We start from the raw sequence: 19,018 nt of genomic DNA, 5'->3' as shown, positions 1-19,018 counted from the left end.
AGTGTTTTTAGTTCAGACACCACTCTTTGTGCTCTCTCTTTTTTATCTAGCCAGGCTATCAGTTTGCCCGCTTTGTCGCCCTGATCATAGATCCGTCCATCCCTATCTCTTGCGAGGGTTTTTGCAGCATCGGTCGCGATTGCTTTATATTCAGCTGCTTTTATTTGCAGTTGATGGGAGATGGCATGGTCCACGTTGTGCCCGGCTCTCTCCTCAAGGCAGAGGAGGTCGCGTTCAACCTCAGCCAATTGCTTTTCTTTATCTTGACATCTTCCCGCCACGGCCGATATTGTGTGTCCCAGCAGCACCGCCTTGAATGCTCCCACAAAGTAGTGGGGGAGTTCACCGTACCCTCGTTGTTGAGGAAGTATTGTTCAATTGCCTGCACCATCGCGGCTCTGGTATCTTGATCTTTCAGATACCAGCGATTCTTTTTTCCCCAATAGTAAGGTATACCCATATGGGGGAGTGGTCAGAGATACCCCTCACCAAATGCTTGATTTCACGTGTGTTCACGTCTGCCTGAAAAGGCGCGAGAACGTAGTCAATCCTCGAGAGGGTATGGTGGGATCCCGATAAAAATGGATATTCCCTGAGAGTGGGGTGTCGCAGCCTCCAGAGGTCACTGAGGCCAAAAGCTTCAAGAAAGTTGGGGAGCCATTGCTGCCCCGAGCCGATGTCTCGGGGTGGGTGTCTGTCCAACTCCCCTGATGCAACGGAGTTAAAGTCTCCCCCAATCAAGAGGTGTCCCTCGGGTACGGAGAGAAGAAAGGTACTAAGGTCCTTATAGGATTGGGCCTGTAAGCCTGGGGGCATGTATGCAGCCACTAATGTGAGTGTGCGCCCTTCCCACCTCCCTGTGACCGCTGCGAAGCATCCTAGTGGATCCGCCCATGTGTGCTTCGCATCAAAGGGGAAGGTGTGCCTTAGAAGTACCCCCACCCCTCGGGACCCAGTTGTGAACCCGGCGTGTGCCACCATTCTATAGCCCCACCTGTTAAGCGCTTTACAAGTATTACCAATTAGATGTGTCTCTTGGAGTAGTGCGGCATCCAGCATGTGTCTTTTGAATTGTTGTGGCACTATGCTCCTTTTTATTTTATCACCCAACCCGTTGACGTTCCAACTCATGAGTTTAATACTTTCATCCCAGTGCATGCCTGTTACAATAGTGGAGCTTGATGAACCACCCATAAAGCCTGTGACCAACCCCTTTACCAATGACTGTAGATTGCATGACCAACGGAACCCCCCCCCGTTCCATCCCCCCCACAACCAACAATAAACATTTTGAAACCCACAATCTTCCTAACCCCTTTGTTTCACCCTCCCCTCCCTGCTACCCTGCCACGTAGGTTCGAAACTACCCACATCCCCAACTAGCAGAGTGCCTATCACCCTAATAGGTGATCAACTGTGTCGTGGGGAAGTGGGCCAGAGCCAACTCCGGCCGGCTGAGGTTCTCCCCCTGTGTTGTTGAAATATTGCGAAGCACGAGATCTAAGAGTGGCGCCCCAATAATTGAGCAGCAATGATATGCTAATCAGGAATGCATCCTGCATATTATAAAAATCAAATGGGTCGGACCAACATTCGGGTGCCTTCCCAGCACTGCAAAGAGTTCTTCAAAAGTTAATAGGTCGTCTCTCAGTTCTACGGACCCCAACGTCGGTCGCCCCATATTTCAACAACATATCTACTTATACATTACGGTTTGATGAAATAGCCTCCGGCTTCAGTTCTGGAACCCCAGTTTTGTCAGTCTCTTTGTGCCGCTGCCTGACCTGGACTGCTGGACCTTGATCTCCAGGAGCGCATGCTACGCCTTTCTGTGTCAGTCCGTTCCCCGGGTGATCCTGTTTCTCGAGTGTTAGTCTCCTTCCGGCTTCCCTCAGTCCCAGAGGTCCTCTTCTGTTCCGCCTTCCCATCCAGCCAGTCCTGTACCTCAAGGGGGCTGGTGAAGAAGAGTGACTTTCCATCCGCGAGTATTTTAAGCTTAGCTGGGAAGAACATCATGTATTTAAATCCACGTTGTCGAAGAGTTGCCTTCACCCCTTCGAAGGAGCGCCGCTCCTGCTGTACCTTGAGAGTGAAATCCGGGAAAAACCGGATATTAGTGTTGTCGTAGTGTAGGTCCCCTTAGACCCTCGCTGCCTGTAGTATCGCATCACGGTCTCTGTAGTTGAGGATCTTTGCAATAATCGTCCTAGGGGCCGCACCTGGCTTGGGTTTGGGGACCGGTGCTCTGTGTGCCCTTTCCACCGTGAAGAGTGAGGAGAGCCGTTTTGGTTTGAGGGGATTTAGAATGAGATCCTCAAGGAAGAGATCGACACTCGGTCCCTCCAGTCCCTCCGGGACTCCCACCACTCTTATGTTACTGCGTCGGGCCCGCCCTTCCTGATCCTCGAGCTTTAGGGCCATTTGGCGGTGCTGGTGGGTCAGGGCGTTAAGTCTCTCTTCCAGGCGTTTAATAGTTGTCTGGAGGTCTTTGACATTGGTTTCATTCACTTTGACTCTCTCTGTGGTTTTGCTCCTATCAGCTCTCATCAAGTTCATCTCGATGGACATTTTGTCCATTTTTGTTTCAAGGGTAGTTCCCAGCCCCTTGATGGCTGCCATTATAGACCCTAGAGACGGCTCCGCTTTGCCCGGCTGGTCCTCCTGCGCCTCATCAGCCTGCGGCGTCGTTTTGGGGATGGCATATTTGTCCAACTTGTTAGATTGCACTGTAGCGGTATTCTTAGGTCTCATGGTGGTGGTATGAAGGTCACTTGTGCACCCCTCCAGGTGTTACTTCTCCCTTGCAGGTGTTATAGTCTATTGGAGCAGCCGCTTCCACCACGATCCAGCCACCAGATTTCACCGTCTGATCCTCCGCCACAAGTCGTGTGGTTGACAAGGCCGACCCCACCCCTACCATCGGAGGTGCACAGGCCAAATCACCGGATGTAGCGCCGTACCGCTACTCATATATGTGTTTATTAGACAGGATATTCCGTCTAGTGCTCATTGAGGCCCAGCGGCAAGGAGGGCTCACGAGTCAGACCACCATCCCCTGTGTCGTGTTTCCCTCGTTCCGTGGGCTGGCAACGCGTCCGCCCCTCGATCTTCACTAGTGCGTCCTGTGGCCCCAGTGCGTTGTGTTCCAGCAAGTTCTCCACTGTGCCGTCCAATTGTAGCCTCTCACTGCCTGTTACGGGCAGAGCCCATCCCCGTCCAGGCGATGAGGGTGCCCCCCGCACCGCCAGTTACGCTCCTTCCTACTCCCCGTCGATATCCGGCAAGGGCCCCAACAGTGGTACCTGCAGTCTTTATTGGTCCACTCCTATCCGTGTGGTCTCTTCTGGACTTCCCTGCGAGAAATCACCCCGGGGTGCAGTGGGAACACCCCGCGCCGTAGTAAGGGTGCCCGGCGACAACACTAATGTGAGAGGCGCACCATGTGGGCCTACGCCGCCCATCGAATTGCGCCGCATCTACCACTCAGTCGGCGTCACGCTTTATGCAATTTCACTTGGTGTATGGGCCTTCAAATTAAGGTAGATGCCGGTTCGCGAAAGTCCATCCACCGGCGAGAGACTGCACTACTCCTCCGCTTCACCCTGGGTGTAGGCGACTCCCCTGGTATCCTAGTGCACAGCCGGCCACCTGTTGCTCCACACTCGGCGTTCTCAGTCGGGGGGAGGGAGGAAGGGTGTGGCCCGGTCCCTGCTGTCTTCCCCTCCTCCGCAACGCGCACAGCGCAGAAGCCGGGCACCGCCCCGGTGTTCCCTGGTCGCGCTCCCTCCAACACTTAGCCTGCGCCGCGCCCTCCACCAAGCCGGCGCCGCTCGCTATGCGACTTCACCCAGGCTGGGGGCCTCCAGGTCAAAGTATGTGCCGGTGTGCGAAGGCCCATCTGCTGGCAAGGGACACCGCCACTCCTCCGTCCTACCCTCGGCGTCGGCGCCTCCTTAGGTCTTCCAGTGTGCAGCCGGCCACCCTTCACTTCACACTCTGTGTTTTTTGGGCTGGGGGGGGAGGAGGGGCCCGGCCCTCGTTGTCGTCTCTCCCCCCGCAATGCGTACAGTGCCAAGGCCGAGCGCCGCCCCGGTGCTTCCTCGGCAGCGCTCCTCCCAAGACGCTGCTGGCGCCTCGCCCTCCAGGCCTCCGTGCATCCTCCGGCCTCGATTTGTGCCGTAATTTCGGGGCTTCCTGATCCGGTCCGCCGCCGTAGGTGTGGGGCGCCGTTCTGACCCCGCCCCGCCGGATTATGGTGGAGATATAGGGGGTTTTGATCCTCGGCTCCGACGGAGCTTTACGCTTAGGCGGCCATTACTGTCGGCGCTAAGCCACCCCCCCCGGGTCGACCGATCTTATCTGCGAAAGGGTCACTGTTGGAACCTATTGCAAACTACATTGATTATTTCTGATGCCTTTTGTCCTAAGCCTCAACTCCTATATCAAGGATACCAGTGATTTGCTGAGACATCTACAAGGAACGCCCTGGCAGGAAACATACAAGCTAATAACAATGAACGTGGTTTCATTATACACCAATATAGAGAATGATATTGGGATTCAAACCTGCAAATTTTTACTCATTGAAAGGAATATACACTGCACCCCACAAAAACAAATGATACTTGGAATGAAAAATATGCCTGACTCATAATATTTTTGTCTTCGTGATGAAATTTATAAAGAAACAAAAGGGACAGCTATGGGCTTTTCTTTCAGCCCTAATTACACCTGTCTTGCAATGGGCTGGTGGGAACAAAGTCTAGCCTGGTATCCGGATAACTATAAATTTGTGAACAAAACGACCATGTGGCTACGTTTCATTGATGATCTCCTTATTTGGGATGGATCAGAGGCAGACTTCAAGGAATACTTTAATATTTTATACTCAACACCAGCCAATTTCAAATGTACCTACAATATCAGCCAAAAGTGAGTGACATTCCTTGACACAGAAATTTACATACAGGACAAAAAAATACACTCAACTCTACATCGTAAGTCAACTGCCACAAATGCCACACTCCATGTGGAAAGTTTCCACCAGAAAACACTAATTCAAAACATCCCATACGGAGAGTTTTTAAGAATTCGGATAATTTGCTCAGAGAATGAGGAATGGCATAGACACAGTCAAGCGACATCTCGAACATTCAAGTGTAGAGGCTATCGTGAATGCATAATAAAAAGAGGTTGGGAAAAATCTAATCAAAAGACAAGAGAGGACATTCTGAAAATTAAAACACCTGTGACTAGTGAAAATTCTGATAAAATCTGGTTGATCACCACCTACTCAAATGAATCTAAGAAAATCAAAGGAATTCTAAGAGAAAACTGGAAAATACTTCAACTAGATCCAACAGTAAGCCAAATCATGGGCAAACATCCGAATGTGGCTTTCAGAAGAGCAAGGAAACTAAAAGATCGGTTGGTCCATAGCCATTTCCAAAAGAAGCAAAACTAACCAACTCAGTGGCTTAAAAACCAAAGGCTTTGTAAAATGTCACAATTGGAAAGTGTGCCAGATCGCAAAGAATATTAGAGAGATCAAACTAGCAAATAACCAAAAGTGGAAAATTCAGGAACTGATCACATGTAAGAGCCAATACATAATATATGTCATCAAATGCCTATGTTCTCTAAAATATGTGGAAAGTACAATTTGTGATTTAAAAAAACGAATCTTGGAACATGTCTGTTCGACCATCAATAAACACCGCAGTAACGCTGTGGCAGAACATAAGGAGTCACATCACAAAGGAAACTGAAAACTTTTGCAATTCTATGCAATTGAAACAATAGCCCGCCATGATTGAGGCAGTGACAGGGAGAGAAAGCTGCGTCAGAGAGAATCTCGACACATCTTAAACCTACGAACTTTTACCCTATATGGGTTAAATCAGAATGAAGAACTATATGTACATTTATGAATCGTTCCATTTGCCTCATATTTGTTTTTAAGTTACACATTTCACTTTGAACGTACACTATTAGCACAATTCTCAGCACTATCGTAATTTGCCTGCTCAACAAAGAATTTGGGCAACCTTTGTCGCTATGCTGTTATTCCACTTGAGGATTGGTTGTGTCAATTTATAATTAACCCACTGGAGAGTATGATTTGCATCAGAAAGTTTTTGAATGTATTTACAAAATGACAAAATGTATATATAAATTGAAAATAGATTGTGGCGTCAATCGATGACCAAGCAGAATAATGATAATTACAAGATGTATTTGTTATTGCACAAAAACATTGCACATTGAATTTCACATAATATCACCTTTTGTCACCTATGACTTTGTTTAAAGTTGTATCACATAATAGGAAACTACATCAACCAGAATAACAAATGATGTAAAAACAGGAAGTGACCATTGAACTTGCATTCAATAATAAGGTATATAATTGGTGAAGATTATATCACGAGTATCATCATGAACAAGGTCTCCGGGAGACGAAAATGCGTCGGTACTGCTTTCAGTCCGATGATTTGAAAGTAAATAAGAACTTTGAAAACCTTCCTTGAGTGCGACCCGTTTCTTTTTTATGGAAAGTTGTTGGACATATATATATATATATATATATATATATATATATATATGTATTATCTACTGGCGGTCGCCAGTAGATAGTTATAGTTAGGACCTATTTTCCATAGGAAATCCGCAACATTCTATTGGGAATATCTTTGGCGCCGGTTGATGAATCTTCGCGAAATTTTCCAAACTTTTGGCCAGCTCCGCTCCGCTCCTACCCTGAAAGTTTTGCGGTGATCCGTCAAGCGGGGTCCGAGAAAAAAGGGGGATCCCAAAACGCGTTTTCCCCATGCAATTTCCCATAGGATCTGTTGTCGCAGCTACAGCCGGAACTGCTGAACAGAATGACACCAAATTTGGCAAAGAGGTAGTCCTAAGTTCGGACTCGTGCCTTTTGCATATATGGTGTGAATCTGTTCAGTAGTTCCTGAGAAAATTAGGGTAAAAAAGTTAGTGATATCTATGGCCGGGGAGGATCCGCGGACCCTACCCGCACCGTAAGCGCACCCTCCCCGAACCGAGCGCGCACCTTCCCGATCGCGCGCTGAATGCTAATTGGCTGTCGAGTGTCCCTCTACATTCGAAACCAGGAACTGTTGGCGGCCATTTTCTGCCTCGGTAGAAGCGAGGCAGAAGATGGAAGGGGAATAAGTGTGTAAAACATATAAAGGGGGCAGAGTGGAAATACTCTGACCCTCTAGAGGTGCTTAGGGGGTCCCAGAAGGACCCCCTGGGGCCCCCTTTTAAAAAAAAAACACAGGGAAATGCGCGCCATGATTGAGGCAGTGACAGGGAGAGAAAGCTGCGTCAGAGAGAATCTCGACACATCTTAAACCTACGAACTTTTACCCTATATGGGTTAAATCAGAATGAAGAACTATATGTACATTTATGAATCGTTCCATTTGCCTCATATTTGTTTTTAAGTTACACATTTCACTTTGAACGTACACTATTAGCACAATTCTCAGCACTATCGTAATTTGCCTGCTCAACAAAGAATTTGGGCAACCTTTGTCGCTATGCTGTTATTCCACTTGAGGATTGGTTGTGTCAATTTATAATTAACCCACTGGAGAGTATGATTTGCATCAGAAAGTTTTTGAATGTATTTACAAAATGACAAAATGTATATATAATTTGAAAATAGATTGTGGCGTCAATCGATGACCAAGCAGAATAATGATAATTACAAGATGTATTTGTTATTGCACAAAAACATTGCACATTGAATTTCACATAATATCACCTTTTGTCACCTATGACTTTGTTTAAAGTTGTATCACATAATAGGAAACTACATCAACCAGAATAACAAATGATGTAAAAACAGGAAGTGACCATTGAACTTGCATTCAATAATAAGGTATATAATTGGTGAAGATTACATCACGAGTATCATCATGAACAAGGTCTCCGGGAGACGGAAATGCGTCGGTACTGCTTTCGGTCCGATGATTTGAAAGTAAATAAGAACTTTGAAAACCTTCCTTGAGTGCGACCCGTTTCTTTTTTATGGAAAGTTGTTGGACATATATATATATATATTCACAGAAAAAAACATAGGTTTCAGGCACGTTATAGTTAGGAATTAGCATTTAAAAAACCTCAGAAATTCACTGAAAAAACCATAGGTTTCAGGGGTGTTATAGTTAGCTGGACTTTTCACTTGTACAAAACCATTGAAATTCCCCCGTTATAGTTAGTTCAGCTAACTATAACTCGCGCGCCCGCAATGCACTGCTGATGACGTCACATATTACATCACTCATGACATGGTCAGTGACATCACTCATGACATCACTGATGACATCTCAAATGACATCACTGATGACATCACTGATGACATCATCCTTGTGATAGAGTGGCAGACCTCCTCTCACCCTAATATAACCTTTGATACACGCATTCAAAAATAGAGACTAAAATTTTCAAAACAATGGACATACCAATACCAGTTACAACAACCTCTTCAGTAATTCTAAGATCCACATACACATCCACTCATTCACCAACAGTCCTATACAGTCACTCATACATGTACTCACTCATCATATGTACTCATACACCTATACATCCTGTTACACAATGCCACTCATCCATATAGTTACTCACACACATAGTCACTCATGCTAATAACGAATCAAACATACATTTACTTGCATATACAGTTATACACATACCACCACACTTACTTCTACGGAAATTTACACATACTTAGTCTTTTAAACAATCACTTATAGAAACACATACTTATTCATACAGGAACTCTTTCAATCTCTCACTCTCAGATATACTCACTTATATACACCAATAGTCACATATACTAGTTTAAAACATATGTAGTTACTCATAAAGACACTATTGAGACAGTCATTCACTCACTAACACACCAATACACACACTCATCCACCCATACAGTCCTGCACACATGCTGTCTTCAACACATACAAACAGTGAGTCACTCATTCATGCACCTATGCACTACGTAATAACCCCCACGAACCATGCAGACACTCAACCCAACTAATAACCTATATAGACACCCATGTAGCTACTCGCCAACCCATGCAGCCACTTATACACAAAGTGAGAGACTGATACCGATATGTACATATTTAAACATTACTCACTAAGCCATGTATTCACTATGATACACTTAATCAGTTACACAATCAATTTTTCAAAAACAAATCATCCATTTAGACACTTATATACCCATTTATTCTTCCATCGACCTTGAGATATACATATATAAAACATATTTCATTTTCAGAAAAACAGACATTCACTGGATGATGTCATCAGTGATGTCATCAGTGATGTCATGAGTGATGTCACTGACCATGTCATGAGTGATGTAATATGTGACGTCATCAGCAGTGCATTGCGGGCGCGTGAGTTATAGTTAGCTGAACTAACTATAACGGGGGAATTTCAATGGTTTTGTACAAGTGAAAAGTCCAGCTAACCATAACACCCCTGAAACCTATGGTTTTTTCAGTGAATAGGTATATTTATATATATATATATATATATATTCACTGAAAAAACCATGGGTTTCACACACGTTATAGTTAGGAATTAGCATTTAAAAAACCTTAGAAATTCAATGAAAAAACCAAAGGTTTCACACATGTTATAGTTAGCTGGACATTTCACTCGTAAAAAACCATTGAAATTCCCCCGTTATAGTTAGTTCAGCTAACTATAACTCGCGCGCCCGCAATGCACTGCTGATGACGTCACATATTACATCACTCATGACATGGTCAGTGACATCACTCATGACATCACTGATGACATCTCAAATGACATCACTGATGACATCACTGATGACATCATCCAGTGAATGTGTGTTTTTCTGAAAATTAAATATGTTTTAGATATGTATATCTCAAGGTCGATGGAAGAATAAATGGGTATATAAGTGTCTAAATGGATGATTTGTTTTTGAAAAATTGATTGTGTAACTGACTGATTAAGTGTATCATAGTGAATACATGGCTTAGTGAGTAATGTTTAAATATGTAAATATCTGTATCAGTCTCTCACTTTGTGTATAAGTGGCTGCATGGGTTGGTGAGTAGCTACATGGGTGTCTATATAGGTTATTAGTTGGTTTTTTGAGTATCAGTCTGAGTGTCTGCATGGTTCGGTGGGGGGTATTACGTAGTGCATAGGTGCATGAATGAGTGACTCACTGTTTGTATGTGTTGAACACAGCATGTGTGCAGGACTGTATGGGTGGATGAGTGTGTGTATGGGTGTGTTAGTGAGTGAATGACTGTCTCAATAGTGTCTTTATGAGTAACTACATATGTTTTAAACTAGTATATGTGACTATTGGTGTATATATGTGAGTATATGTGAGAGTGAGAGATTGAAAGAGTTCCTGTATGAATAAGTATGTTTCTATAAGTGATTGTTTAAAAGACTAAGTATGTGTAAGTTTCCGTAGAAGTAAGTGTGGTGGTGTGTGTATAACTGTATATGCAAGTAAATGTATGTTTGATTCTTTATTAGCATGAGTGACTATGTGTGTGAGTAACTCTATGGATGAGTGGCATTATGTAACAGGATGTATAGGTGCATGAGTACATATGATGAGTGAGTACATGTATGAGTGACTGTATAGGACTGTTGGTGAATGAGTGGATGTGTATGTGGATCTTAGAATTACTGAAGAGGTTGTTGTAACTGGTATTGGTATGTCCATTGTTTTGAAAATGTTAGTCTCTATTTTTGAATGTGTGTATCAAAGGTTATATTAGGGTGAGAGGAGGTCTGCCACTCTATCACAAGGATGATGTCATCAGTGATGTCATCAGTGATGTCATTTGAGATGTCATCAGTGATGTCATGAGTGATGTCACTGACCATGTCATGAGTGATGTAATATGTGACGTCATCAGCAGTGCATTGCGGGCGCGCGAGTTATAGTTAGCTGAACTAACTATAACGGGGGAATTTCAATGGTTTTTTACGAGTGAAATGTCCAGCTAACTATAACATGTGTGAAACCTTTGGTTTTTTCATTGAATTTCTAAGGTTTTTTAAATGCTAATTCCTAACTATAACGTGTGTGAAACCCATGGTTTTTTCAGTGAATTTGCAAGGTTTTTTAAATGCTAATTTCTAACTATGCCTACAGAGATAGGACATGTGAAGAAAGAAGAAAAAATGCACAGAAAGAAACAAAAGAAGTGCAGAAAGAAGCAACAGAAGTCCTCAAATACGAAGATAAGTGCAGGAAGAAGGATAACGTGCAGAAAGAACAAAAAGAAGAGTAGAAAGAAGCCTTGTTGCAAAATCATCCTGTACCCTCAACTTTTTCAGACGGATACTGGTGGTAACTGAGTCTGACTAGCCAGTGCTATGTTAAAAGACACTTAGAATACAGTGAAAACACCTACATACACTAGGGAACATTATGCGTTGGGGTCCCCCTGTGATTAGCATGACCTCCTCTGTAAGCCCCTAGTACATAATAGGGCATGGGGATTAAAACTACCTCTTAAACCAGGCCACAGGGCGTTTTTGCACACGTTAACTCAGGCCCCGTCCCCTCCCTTCACCACTGTGTAAACACGCCCTGTGTCCATTTTTAGTTGGGAGATTAAGTTCATTTGAATCCTGAGGGTCCCTAGGGTCCAACTAGCCCACTAGGTACCTCCAGTAAATGCCACAGAGCTGTGTTGCAGAGAGGTGTAAAAAGTGGCACGGCCTGGACCACCTCCTTGCAATGCAGCTCAGTGGCGCTTACTGGAAGCACTTGGTGGGCTAGTTAGCCCCCAGGGGCCCTCAGTATTGAAGGGAAATGATATCCCCAATTTAAAACGTGCCATAGTGCGTGTTTGCACACGTCACCTCAGGCCCCGTCCCCTCCCTTCACCACTGTGTAAACGCGCCCTGTGGCTGTTCTAAGTTGAGAGATTAAGTCCCCTTGAATCCTAAGGGTCCCTAGGGTCAAACTAGACCACTAGGTACCTCCAGTAAGCGCCACAGAGCTGCGTTGCAGAGAGGTGTAAAAAGGGGCTTGGCCTCAGAACACCTGTCTGCAGCGCAGCTCCCTGGCGCATACTGGAGATGCCTGTTGGGGGCGCGTTTGCAGAGTGCTGCACGGAGGGGGCATGGCCTCCGGCACGATGCCAGTCTTTTATTTATTTTAATTTTTTAAGAAGGGGGGCTGTGTGGTTCCCCTTCTTATTCTAATTTATTGGCCCTGATGACCCCATCCCCCAGGGCCTGTCTCCTAATTATATTTTTTTGACCCCAATCCCTAGGGCCGGCCACTGTTTTTTATTATTTAAAAAAAATATTTATTTATAGACACACCTAGGACATGCTGGACAAACCGTACGTACCTATCACCATGACGATTTGCGGGATATTCATTAAAAGGCGACTATGCATGCAATGAATCCACGTGGAATGTATTTACACTACTAGTGAAGCTCTGACATGTCTGATGCCCTACCGTGCCTAATCCCGGTAGACACCCTTGTCGTTTATTTATACAAACATGGGTAGCTATTGACGGGCACATTTATTACACATGCACACCAAGCCATTCAAAGGGGATTCGACAAAAATTCGACCAAAACTATGCAAGAAACCCCCCTCACGGTTAATAAAACACACATCCACTGCCGGATGTGTAATACTTTTTATTTTACTCTCTGGAAAGGGGATGAACATCACTTGAGAGTCACAGCGCGCTCCTGACAGAGCCCAATGCTGTGTTACACCCACCATTGCCTGCCGAGTGCCACACACCTCTGTGTTGTATTCCACTAGCTAGTGCATATGCTATGACACTCTCTAGCCCATGTGCACTGTAACACCACCCCGTGAATATGTCATGCCACACTTGTCTTCGCACGGGTTATATTGCCCCATCTAACGTGCCTTCCTCGATGCCTATGTTATAACGCACAGTGCTATGCCATACATATTACAATCTGCGATCCATATCTGTGTCACAGTGCATATGCAACGTTACACTCCCCAGCACATATTTTATATTACAACTTTAGAGACTAGTTAGGTTACACAACACTGCCCTGTGCATATTACACTCCAAGGCGCATATCGCATAGCACGCGCTAGTGCCTGTGCTATCTCGCGCTCTCCAATGAATCTGTCATTGCGCACAATGTATTGCATATTATATTTCACGCCCGGTTCATCTTATATCACACTTTTTGGTGCATAGTTTATACCATACACTATATCTAGTTTTCATTTTCAATCGTGCTCTCAGGACTATGTTCTATATAACACTGTGTTCACCTACCCTTTTCACGGGCATTACATTTTGCGATAGGGGGTGGAGGGTCAGGGGGTGTTTCTGCCAAGTGAGCCCGGAGTCACAGTCACAAACGTCCTCTTCTTCCTGAATAAAAGTGAGATTATGCTGCATACTTGTTCATATTTTAAGTAGTTCGCACAGACTCAATGTTTTAAAAACAATAAAGTTCCTAATACCCGCCTTCTCTGAACAGTTAGCTTGCTGCCCCATCCCCCTCCTCCCTATCCTCTGTTGTGTGAATCCATGGAATAGCCTCCTCCCTCCTGCCATGCATGGTCTGATGTGCTGCCACTGCCCTCAATATAGTATGATGTACCAGTCCACTCCTCCTGCCCTCCATTGCCCAATTCTATGCCCCATCATTGACCTCCTGCTTAAACTCTGTGCTTAGCTTGCTGCCCCTATTCTCCTTCCCCCTGCCCTCCGATGTCTTTGTGCATGCCCCTGCTCCATCCTTTTTGCCCACCATGTCCCATGGACCTGCCACTCCTATCTACTCTGAGTGTTCTGTTGAGCTGCCACTCCCCTCCCACCTGCCTAGCATTGTCAGATGACTGTAACCTGTCCCTGCCACCTCCACCCTGCCTGTCCACATGCCATGCCCCTATCCTCTTCCTCCTGTCCTACATGGTCCATTGTACTGCCACACCCTACTGCCCTCCCTGGTCTGTTGTGCTGCAACTGCTCCTCCTGCGTGCCCCGTGTGGTCTGTTGTGAGGTCCCTTCCCCTGAACTTTCTTGTCTGTGCACAGGTCCTGACCCTCCCTTCTATCCTCCATCGTCCTTTGTGCATGCCCCTGCACCCTCCTTCTTGCCCATCATAGCCATTGGTCTTCTGTGCTGCCATGGCCCCTCCCACCTTCCCTGTGTGGTCAGTTAGCTGCCCCTGACCCCCTCCCACCTTCCCTCCATGGTCTGTGTGTATGCCATCACAGTCTCACTGTTGCTCTTCATGGTGTGTCTTGCTTCTAGTGCCCATCCTGCCTGACCTCCATGGCTATCTTGCTGCTCCTGCCCTGCCCCCCTGCCCCCAGCCCTCTGTTTACATGTGAAGACCCCTACTCCCTCCCTCCTGGCTTGTCTGTTCCATTGTAATGCCCCTGATCCGTCCCTACTGCCCTTTATGGTCTGTAATGCTGCAGCTTTCTCTCCTGTCTGTCCAATATGGTCAGCTAGCTACCATTGCCTCTTGCCCCTCTGTTCTCTGTTGTCCATGTGCATGGTCCTGTCCCCTCCCTCTTGCTTTCTATGGATTGTTGTGCTGCACTCCCGTCCTGCATGCCCTGTGTGGTGTATTGTGCTGCTGCAAACCCTGATGCCTGCCCTGTAGGGTCAGTTTGGTGCACCTCTCCATGCCCCTCTTGTCCTCTGTTATCCAAGTCCATGTCCCTATCCCATTTCCTTCCATGATCCAATGTACCATACTTGCGAACATTTTGAACTTGGTAAGAGGGAGATTTTGAAAAAAAACTGGGGTATTGATTTTCCCCTTTGAGTTACATTGAAAAAGAGGATATTGTAGACAGGAGACAGATCAAATAAAGCCCATTTGAGCTTAAAAACATTGGACGTTTCCTGGCTGAATCGGGTCTGTTGGCATGTATGGTTGTACTACCATTGCCTCTTCCTTCTGCCCACAATGGTCTATTACATTGCCACAGCCTTGAAGGAGGGTAGATTTTGTATCACAGGGGGCCCCTGGCCCGTTCTGTCCACACCTGAAGTATGAGACCCTTGTCCTTGCCCTGCCAGCCGCATTTGTAGGCCGTATTAAATTGACCAGCGGGTCCTGTGTTGCTATATAATTATCCTGAGACATCCTTACCACTCAGCCAGCATAAAACCCCTGTGTAGGCCCTTCTGTTCAATATGTAGGCCTCTTTGTTAAATTGACCATAGCTCTGCAATTTTAGTGTATAGCAGTCTGAAGGCAGGTCTGCGAGGCCTTCTGCTCCAAACTAGTAGCCCCCACCCTACCCGAGTGCTCCGTGCTCGGTATCAAAGTTCAACATCCCACTGAAGCTGTCGACATACAGTAGGCTGCATCCTGGACTGGTACTTGCTTCCTGGGCAGGTTTCCCGCTTTTAAGGAAGTGGCAACCGCAGAGCGTCAAGTTAGGAGAACTGAGGAGATTTTGTACATGAATATATTGAATTCCCGTACAATACCCATTATTTTCTGCTTGCTCTATGGAACTTACGATAAGCGATTGGCCTGAGAGACTGACCTTTTCACCCAGTCCATTGTCAGCATTAAGTGGGTAAATGACGAAATGTCTGGTAAAATCTGCAGACGAAGCTTTTGGGTAGCATACGTAGGTAGATGTAGCGTGCAAAGGAGCCCACAAAATGATATAAAAAGGGAGCACCCACAGATATCGACGGACTACCTCGCCGTCTGTATGTAGGTTAACAGGCTGTGCAGGTTTTCCCCAAGAGCTGGGAGCTCTTGTCTTCCTTTGCTTAAAATGTCTTGCTCTGCTTTGCTTGAAGTATCTTATTCTATTTTACCTATATGAAATGTCATGTTATGTTTAACCATTGTTCTCTTTACTTTTGCATTTAAAAGATTTTGTATTGTAATTGCAGGAATGCTTGCTCTAAGAGTAAACGTGAGTGTTCCTAGGTAACATTTTCCTTGGTGTAACTTGTTTCTCATGATGCATTTATAGATGTGTTTTCTCTCTCTCTCTGTCAGTACATTAATTAAGATACAGAGAATATCATGACAGCTGTATGATTATCTGGATTCTGTATTTTGTACTTTATGTCTCTATTCTGCGGTTTCTTTGAAGTTGTATCTTCTCATTAAACTGCCATTGTATTCTGCCACCAATTCCATGTCTCATATGTCTGTTTTCTTCATTTTTGGAGCAAGCGTTCCTAGGCACCCCGGCTCAAATTAAGGTGCCCCTTTTGTCCCTGACTCACTCTCCTGCTCAGTTCTGTGGTGGCTCCCGGGGCTCTGGGGACCGCCTCTAGCTTCCTTGACCCGTAATAGATCTTCCCTCCAACAGCCTCTCTTGCAAGTCCTGTATTGTTGGTTTGTTGCCCCTGCCCCCCTTTCCACTGCCCTCCATAGTCTGTTGTGCTTCCACGGCCCTTCCTGCCTGCTCAGTGTGGTTAAATTGTTGCCTTTGCACTCTCCTACCTGCCTTCAATTTTCAGAGTCCGTGCCCCTGGCCTTTGCCTCTCAACAGTATCCCAATGAACAACTAGATTGCTAACATTCTATATTTATTACAAAAGTGTGGAACGCCTGACATCATCTTGATGTAATCAAAACTGTAATACCTAGAGCATTTCCTTTAGAAATTACATATATGAGAGGGTCTTATTGGCATCAAAATTATGGTTAGTGCTCTAAAAGACTAAAATAAGGACATTTTGTCTGAGTTTTCAAATAGCGACAAAGCACTTTTAAATTATTTGTTATCTTTATGTTTTTTTTATCCAGTTGACCACTTGATTAAATGTTGCACTTAGGGGAGAGGATGTGGTGTTACTTCCAGAACTGCAGACTTTGCAACTGGGGAACCAGGTTGAAGTTTCTGCTTCAGCTCGACATTCTGTGATTCTGGTCAAATCACTTAGTCTCCCCATGTCTACAACCAAAATGAATTTGCGCTTGTGTGATGTAACCAATGCTCATGTAAAGCACTCCAATACCTGACAAGTCTGCACTATATAACACTGCAAAAACTCTAAATAATAAGTGTTTTGCACACTTCTGTCATTGGGCTATATTTGGGCTACATCTGGGTGATTTTGGGCTACATTTGGGCTCTTTTGTCTCCGGTGGCCATCTTGGGAGATTTATTTGTTATGAAGTTTCCTAATTTCCTCATGTACTGCAGTCTCCTCAGTAGGAAATGCTTTCAGTTTTTTACGTTGATTCCATCATGAAGGTATTCAGATATGTCACACATTTGCCATAAATTCTGAATGTTAGCACTCTAGTTGCGCATTATATCACTGTAGTAAAACTACTGTTCACCATGGAAGTCTGCTCCTGGTATTAAAAGTGCATGTTTCAGTCTGCATGTCAGAATTTTTTAATGAAATAGAAGAGGATTTGCGAAGTCACTCAAAATGTGCCCTCATTTTCTTTCTTCAGCATTAATGATAATTTCTATGGCAAAATGAACCCCCTCATTGTGTTCCTTTTTAAATTAAATGTTTTAAGTGTTACCAGTTTATTCCAATCAAGATGGCTTCAGGTGTGCCATACTTTTGTCATAATGAAGACAGTAAGCGCTCTAGTTGTTTTTAAGAACATTCTGGGACATTCTGTCATTGGGCTATACTTGGGCTACATCTGGGTGATATTTGGGCTACATTTGGGCTCTTTTGTCTCTGGTGGCCATCTTGGGAGACTTATTTGTTATGAAGTTTCCTAATTTCCTCATTTACTGCAGTCTCCTCAGTAGGAAATACTTTCAGTTTTTTACTTTGATTCCATCAAGAAGGCATTCAGATGTGTCACACATTTGCCATAAATTCAGAATGTTAGCACTCTTTTTGCTCATTAGATCACTGTAGTAAAGCTACTGCTCACCAGGGAAAACTGCTGCTGGTATTGAAAGTGCATGTTTCAGTCTGCATGTCAGAATTTTTTAATGAAATAGAAGAGGATTTGAGAAGTCACTCAAAATGTGCCCTAATTTTTCTTTCTGCAGCACTAATCATACTTTTTATGGAAAAATGAACCCCCTCATTTTGTTCCTTTTGAAATTAAATGTTTTAAGAGTTACCACTTTATTCCAAGCAAGATGGCTTCAGGTGTGCCATACGTTTATCATAGGTAGGACTGTTAGCGCTCTAGTAGTTCTTTGGAACACTCTGGGAAGCTGCAGTAGAACACAAAGGAATCAACTGACAGTCTCTGCCCTTGTTGGATGTACATGTTTTACTGAGAATGTCAGACTTCATTCTCACATGACTGAGAAAGATAATGTGAATTTACAGAAAATAAGCTCTCAGTTTAGTTTATAGATCACCTTCCAAACCTCTGTGGTAAAAGCATGAGAAAATATTTTTCTCTCAATCATGATATCCCAGCAGAAGGCTTTTTCACATGGTGAAATCACCTTAGAACATACCACAATTCCTAAAATGAGTATGGTACCATCAACAAATGATTTATAATGTAACTAAAGTCTTAAAACCTTCTATTAACTGCAATGCTTTTTAATGAGGTGCTATCATGTATATTGGTCCCAAGATGGCTGCCAACACTTCTTGGATGAAGTGCTGACAGCCAATCAGATCTCAGGATGAGATGTGTGGTTAGGCTCCGCCCACATATATATATGCTTTTAAATGCTATTTTCTCAGGAAATACTGAACAGATTTACACCAGACCTGCAAAAGGCACTTCCTTGACCTTATGGCTACCTCTCTGCCAAATTTCAAGTAATTCTGTTCAGCCGTTCGGGCTGTAGCTGTGTCTAAAGGTCCTATGGAAAAATGCATGGGAAAAACGCGTTTTGGGACCCCCCTTTTATCTCAGCCCCCGCTTGACGAATCCCCCCGAGACTTTCAGGGTAGGAGCGGAGCGTAGCGCCCCACCTATTTTGAAAAATTCGCGAGGATTCGTCGACCGGCGCCAAAGTTATTCAAAATAGAATGTTGCGGATTTCCTATGGAAACGTGGTCCTAACT

This window comes from Triturus cristatus, chromosome 3_1 (genome assembly GCF_964204655.1).
Source record: "Triturus cristatus chromosome 3_1, aTriCri1.1, whole genome shotgun sequence".
NCBI lineage: Eukaryota > Metazoa > Chordata > Amphibia > Caudata > Salamandridae > Triturus > Triturus cristatus.
This window is presented reverse-complemented; position numbering follows the sequence as displayed.